The 7,848-nt window shown below is 28.6% G+C and overlaps 1 protein-coding gene across 1 annotated transcript in view; it reads left to right on the top strand.

Annotated features, from left to right (window-relative positions):
- Window positions 1-657: 657 nt before the first annotated feature.
- The window catches only part of LOC108771542 (sphingomyelin phosphodiesterase), a 41,668-nt gene continuing 34,477 nt past the window's right edge, over window positions 658-7,848 (top strand). Inside the window, exon 1 of the mRNA XM_018536869.1 lies at window positions 658-791. The gene's annotated coding sequence lies outside the window, so the exon portion shown is untranslated. The remainder of the gene's footprint in view (window positions 792-7,848) is intronic.

Genomic DNA, 7,848 nt, shown 5'->3' with positions numbered 1-7,848 from the left:
CTCTATTGAATGACATAATTGCGACGAAAATTTCGCAATAAATGATAGGTTAGGAAAGGTCAGTTTGTTACATATTTACATATATGTAAAAGGATTTTTTTTCCAACCCAATATTTCACACACACATACACATACACACACATTAAACTTTCTTACTTGATTGATAATTATGTGCCGCGGCGGAGAGATAGAAGCGTTTCGGCTCACGACCTCACGAGCCGAGTTGAGCCGAGTTTTAGATAAGCCTGCAAAGGAATCTCATAGGGAGTTTTCTTTTTAAACTTGTAACGTGCGACTCGTCGCTGTCCGGTGCTTCACCGACCAATTGAACTCGTGTCGGATAGCTGGTGGGAATCTCGTACGAGTGAACGTACGAGCGTACCGTACACAGCAATAATCAGTTTACATCGTACACTCGGCTCGAAAGGCACGGCTGGTATGTGGTAGCGCGTGACACGCTAACGAGTAACAGAGATCGCACGCGTGTGCGTCGCGTACGCGTGAGTGACTCATTTTGTTTCTTTTCTCTCTTTTTTTTTTTTGTGATCAAGAAAAAATAATAAGAAGTCACAAACCATCCAGGAGGAGTCAAATGATGTCGTGGGATTGACTGGACGAACCTGTCAGCTGGTGCGCAGCTTAGTGGATTCTGGTCAATTCACATCCTGTTCCCTTTCTTTATTTTCCTTTTTTCTCTTTTTCGTGGATTAATTATCTAGATATATACTCTAGGTAATATTTTATATCTCACAATCAACACCGCATTTTAAAAGTATCTTCGAAAATATTTCGTGAGTATCTTATTTCTACAATAAAATTCCTTTGTGATTTTCATTTCTGTGACATTTTGATCATATCAACATCATATCGATAAATATACTATTATATATTATCCCATAAAAATTCTTTAGAGTCTTTTATTTTTATCTCTAATTTAAATTTTGAATCATATATTATACAATTTATATAAATATCTATATTAAAATATATATTTGTTTGTATTAAAATACTGTTTTCTCTTTGCTAAAATTGCGTCGTCTATTAAATTACAGACAGACGACGATTGAAATTATTTTCATACTAATCCATAATTAAAAGCCATTTTGAATCGTTTTTTAGTGGACAAAGAACGTATACTTTGCATCTATAGTTTAAAAAATTATTTGAAATGCTTATTTATAAATTAACGAAGAAGATATTATTTATAGAGCAGTAACATTTATGTATTTGTAGGTTAAACAATGAAATAACAATGAAAATATAATTATAATACAAACACATCTTAAGAATGATGAGAACTCTTTGTTTTTTCCTCTTTAGTAAATTAATTTTTCTGGCGTAAAAAAGATAACTGATGTTCTCGTAATTTTGATAAGCACTCCTTATTCAATAATATATATGGTATATTTAAGCTGAGTGATATTGATATATCAAACGTCGTTCGTTTGTAATTTAATGGACACGCAATTTTATTTATGCATTATTTTGGCTTGTATATGATGAAAAAAAAATTAAATATTTAGGGAAAAATTCCATGTTAATTTTGTATACAGTTAAAATTGCAGATATGATGATTTGTACTTATTAAGGTTTTATAATTAAGGTTTTGATTCTACTTTTAATACGTATTAATTGAGATATCGAATAATTAATAGTTTTAATAAGATTACATTACATGTATAAAAAACAGATATGGTGATATAAATATTTATCTTCTCTAATGCAATGCTATTAAACGAAAATTGATCTCTTTTTTGCAATATGAATAATTAATGCATATGAATATTTGATCTTTCCTTAACTATTAACTGGTTTAGATAATTTTATTTAAGTGAAATCTAGAAGAAAAGTTGAAGTGAATTAACTTTATAATATTAATGAATGTAATTTTTAATTATATACTATTTGAATAAAATGATTTAGCGTAGATAAAATACAAATCGAAATGATTAGTTTTATCCAAAGTAAAATTTTAAATAAAAACATAAGTAAATGATAGTTATAAATAATATTAAATAACACAGTAAATATATATATATAAGTTTTTTATGACAAAATTCCAAATTAGAGTTAAAACAGATTGACAATTGAATAGATTTCCGAGTCATATATATGGTATATGCCTAAACAATTAGTTTCTCCATACATTATATATAACTAAATAATAATAACTTTATGGAAGCAAATGAATGGACATCACGCTTTACGTAATTACAAGCGATATTGTCACATTCGTATAAGTACGTGACACTTATATCTACACTGCACTAAATGAGCACCGACTGCATTCGCAATCCTGTTATGGAGATGCAGGTTTCAAAAAGGATGCGTGTGAATATGTGGATAATATCACGGCACATATTACTCATAGGAGTTATTTGGTGATTCTTTCATACATATTCACAATTCATTTCTATTCAGCAAGACACGTAAAGAACAGAAAAACAGAAAAAAAATTTTATCTAACAAATATTTTTACCATTCTGAAAAATGATAAAGTATAAAAATAATATAAATCTCTACCACACATAATCTTATTTACATAAATTTTATCAATCTCATTAATACATAAAAATCAAATCGTTTATTTGATTGAAAAAACGTAAAGTAATTTTTTTATCCTAAGCTATATATAAATAATAATTGATTTCAAATTTAGATTATAGCATTTAATTTAATATTTATAAATGTTATTTATAAATAATATTATAGTAATCAGTATTGTTTTTTAATCATTTATCTGTAATAAAAAAATACCGTATTTAAATTGAAACCTTGAAAGCAGAGCTATATCTAATGCTGTAGAAATACAATCGTATCTTTTTACGTAAATGTAGATACTGCAGATACATCACATCTGTCACGTCTGGAATTTTAATCGGAGAAATTTAGAATCAGGAACAGGAAGCTCTATCTGGCCACTGTATACATATCGCGTACGCGATATTGTGTACAAAAGAAACGTCTTTCATTATTCTCTTCAATTCTCTTTCCGTGAAATATTGTTTTGTACATCTTTCTTTTATATTGCTAAAGAGATTATCAAGAAGAAAATACATTCAGATTCTTATAATGGTACAAAAATAACGAGAAAACATTATGTTAATAGAACTTAATTTAAACAATAAAATTTTTAATTTATAATATTAAGTAAATCTATTCTTTACATTTATATTAAGTTATACTTTTTACACTTAAAAGTGAATCAAGTATAATTATAGATATCGGAGAAATGGAGAAAAGATGAATAGTACAAAAAGTTTAATTACCTAGAATAAAACTAATAATAACGTCTTTGTAAAAATCTTTATCTACACGTGCAAAATTACGACATAATAAAAAATATGAATATTTGTTTATTGCATACTCTGTAAAAATTATTGACAACATTACATATTCACGGTAATTGCGAAATATTTTTTTCTACAGTCGGGATATTATTTGGAAAAAACTGATACCGGAAGTTTATATAATAAAACAAGTGATAACATTGTTTGTATCAACTCTTTCATAACGCAATCTGTATATATTACATATGCAACGAACTATATACAATACAGTGAGCGTAAAAAATATTCATACAAGGAAATATTTTTCATAAAAAAAATCTTATTTGAAATAATTAACATTAATTAATAATTTATAGAATTAATAAATTCTGTGTTTTAATAGCTGATTTAAAGTCGTACCTGTGTATAGATTTAAATGTACGACCAGAACTATTACAGTACATATAAATACACAGAATTACTATATTTAAGTTTAATGCACAAAACATAATTTAAAAACGATCAAGAGTAAAAATAGAAAATGAGCAGAATAAAATAGTAATAATAGTAATACATAGTTGTTAGGCGATAATTGTACAGTACAATATTTGCTCAAATATTAAAATTAAATAATAATTAACACGTTAAATAGGGCGAATAAGAGTCAAATTACAATTTAAAATCTAAATCTGATAATTTATTCTAATATTATATATTGCGAAGAATATCACGTAATTTTTGGCGTTTCGTCCCGGCTTCCACTACTGCACTCATCAGTAAGGCATTGTAGTGGAAGCCTACCTTATACGCCTTGGTAAGTTATTAAATCGAGATTCTATATAAAGAAATATACGCGTGTCTTAGCACTTGCAAGAATTTGCGAATATCGATAGACCTCTGATGGCGAGTCGACGTAGTGATATTCTTCGCAATATTTCTCCAATATATTTCGCAATATTTAATTAAAATTAAACATTTAAGGAAATGTATCGAGTTGTCTCAGATTGAAACGTAGATAACCGAGGCAAAGAACGAATAACTGACGGTAAAGCATTATAAAATTTCATTACCGTATAAGAAAAAGCTCCCTGATATTTAGATGTGTGATGAGTAGGACATGAGATTTGATATTGATGACGAGTATCAGAAAGAGAGTTTGAGTGAGAATAAACATTAAAGGAAATTAGTTTACGAAGATATCTAGGAGTATTGGTGCACAGAACACTATAGGTCAAGCAACATAAATGGACGTTAAAGCGTTGAAAAATATTCAGTCATCCAAAGCGTAGGAAACAAAGAGTAATATGATCGTATTTTCTAAAACCATAGGAGAGACAAAGACAGGAATGTTGTATTAGTTGTTTTCTATGAAGATGACCTTTTTTAAGACATGGAATATATACAGTGTCTGCATAATCAAACAGCGATATAATTAGGGATTGTAACTTACATTTTTTGAGAGGATAGACATAATATGGCGTAACGGATATAATAGTTTGAGGCGGAAATATGCAAGTCTGCATTTGGCAATAACATGGTTTTCGATTGATCTCAAGGTGCATGCCAAGGATTTTGATAGTTGAACTGGGAGTTAGAGGAATGTGAATAAATACATTAAATACAGGAAGGCGCAAGAGTGAGGTAGAAGAGCCAACAATTAGTAGAGAGGATTTGGAGGGATTAAGTGGATATAATCCACTTAATGTTGACCATTCGACGATTTATTGAAAGTCATTGTTTAGTATGTCTGTTATGAAGAGCACTTCTGAGAGTTTGAAAATAATATGATGAGCAGAACATCATCAGCATACATGTATAATCTGGAAGAGATAGGTAAAGGAGGTAAATCAGCAACAAATAAATTAAATAGCAGAGGGCCAAGAATAGAGCTCTGAGGCACTCCTGAGGAAATTTTGGACATTAAGGAAAAGTTAGGATAGGAAGTATGCGTAAAACTTGCTGAGGACGATTTGAGAGGAATGAGTATATAAGAGACAATGAGGAAACGTATATGCCATAATGGTGCAACTATGACAGTCAATACTTTATGATTAACAGTATCGGAAGCTTTCGAAAAATCTAAAGATACAAGAGCTGACAATGAGCCATTATCAATAGATCGCAAGATAGTATCTGATAAATGAAGGAGAGAAGTAGTAATGCTATGATGTTTACGAAAGCCTGATTGACATTCTGGAATTATATTATTTGCGTAAACGAACTGGCTCATTTGCTTATGGATAATACGTTCCAGAATTTTCGAGAGGAAAGGAGGGAGAGTAATATAATATATTATATAATTTTGAGAAATATAGTCTATTTTATTTTTTACGAGTAAATTGTTAATTGTTAAACCTTGTAAGAAATGACCGTCGATTAGACGTCGAATTCACGTCAAATTAGTGTCGAAATTATCATATCTACATCGATTCGACATAATCGATGAGTTATTTCTGGATAGCGTTTACTTTTTAAAAATAAGGTTTTTTTAAAAAATATTTTCCCTGTATGAATACGTATTCATACTTTACGTACTCACTGTATCATAAACTCCCATATTCATGTCTCGCAATATTCTCGAAAGCATCTTAATATGATTAGTTACTAATGAATAATTCAATGGTAATTAATTAATAACTAATATCATAATACAGTGAATAATTAACAAGTAATAATATAAATAATTAATCATTAAACAAAGAAAGAAGTAACGCCTATAACGGTCAAAGCTAGATCAAAGTGCTTATTATAATTTTATGCGTGATTTTTTTATATACTACATATGTAGTCCCCCCATAATTGCGCGCTGATAACATTCAGACATAATGCATAAATACTACAATAGTAATATCACCAATTTTTACTTGATTAATTACAATTAACTATGAAGATGATAAATTAAAATTCCGTAAATAATTAGATCTTTAATTTATTCTTTATATTGCGAAAAATATCACATAGTTTTTGACCTTTCGTCCCGGCTTCCACTACTGGACTTATATCTATAGACCTTTGATGGCGGGTCGACGTATAGTGATATTTTTCGCAATATTTACTTTAAGTAGGATAACGTCTTTTTACGGCTGACGTATGTAATAATAAATATTAAATGATTTTGTAATTAATCATACTATTATTAATCATTAATATTAATTTTTAAGATAGTTGTTGCTTTGTTCGAGGAATGCGCTATCAGTGCTATTGCATCATTCTATTCCTTATTTAGAACTAATGAACGATAAAGAATGATACAATATAGCGCTGATAGCACATTGCATTCCAAGAATCATGTATCTCTAACTTAATTTATGTACATAACAACAAAGAATTATCAAAAAAGGCTCATTTAGCATGTTGTGATATCAGTACTGAAACATATATAATACAATTTTTTAAATTAACACTATATCGAAAATATAGCCACATTACATAATTACTAGATCCTTTTAGAAAACTCGCTTTCAAAAATCATTTCAGGTCATTCAAAAATTGTGGGTGAAAGATAATGTTGCACTTAGTATTCTATCTTGTCTTATTTAAGAGAAATCAAGAGAGAAACTACGAGTATATGAAACATAATATTTGAATGATATTACGATAATATTGCAGTGTGATATATCATATCGTGGTATTTGTATGATGCTGTGATAATATCATATTGCGACATATCACATTGTAATATCTCAGTAAAATTACTGCAATATTAAATTATAATGTTTTGCAATATATCTCAATAATATTTTCGTAATATTGGATTGAAAGCTGTAATATTACTACAATATTGTAATGTTACTGCGATATTAATGCAATACAATATGTGCTGTGTGAGTTTCAAGAACACTTTATTGAAAATTTTTTCTATAATGTGATGGAAATATTAAATAATTCTTTAAAAATCAAATAAATTATAATAAATTATAATACATATACAATACATCTAAAAATACAAGTATTACTTGACAATAAACTCTATCATCATCCAAATAATTCAATTAAATTTTAAGTATTACGTGAGGTCCCTACCTAATAATTGGACTACAGAGCAATTTCGGGTCTCACTTAATAATTTATCGATGATGATGGCACTTGGTAACGTTACGTTGAGAGAAAGCCAGAAGTTTAAAGTAGGTCAACTTTGGATACGAGTAACGATCCTGGTCACGATGATCATGAATGAACGAAACATGAATTCAAGCCTTTTCAATACTGTACAATGAAAGCGTAGTCCCAAACTTATCACGTTAAAATTGCGAGGTATCGTGCATTTATAAGGGATATACAAGATTGACAATCTTAGCTGCTTGATGTAGCTTCTCTAATTTCTTGAATCCTAATTTTTTTACTTTATTGAACATACAAGTCTTTCAAAAAAAAAAGGATCTCTTTCAGAAATCATTAGATTTATCTACAGATCCCTGATACTTTGGAATTAATTATAAACGATATAAATTTATTGTCCGTTATATATATTAGGATGATTTCAGATTTTAAAAGAAAGTCAAAGAAGTAAAATAAATTTTTTTCCGTACAAATAATATAAATAAATAAATATAAAATATTTATTTATTTATAAAAATAA

The sequence above is a fragment of the Cyphomyrmex costatus genome, unplaced genomic scaffold (genome assembly GCF_001594065.2).
Source record: "Cyphomyrmex costatus isolate MS0001 unplaced genomic scaffold, Ccosl1.0 scaffold100, whole genome shotgun sequence".
Taxonomy (NCBI): domain Eukaryota; kingdom Metazoa; phylum Arthropoda; class Insecta; order Hymenoptera; family Formicidae; genus Cyphomyrmex; species Cyphomyrmex costatus.
The sequence above is the reverse complement of the archived record's forward strand: the minus strand, read 5'-3'. Positions and strand labels throughout refer to the sequence as shown.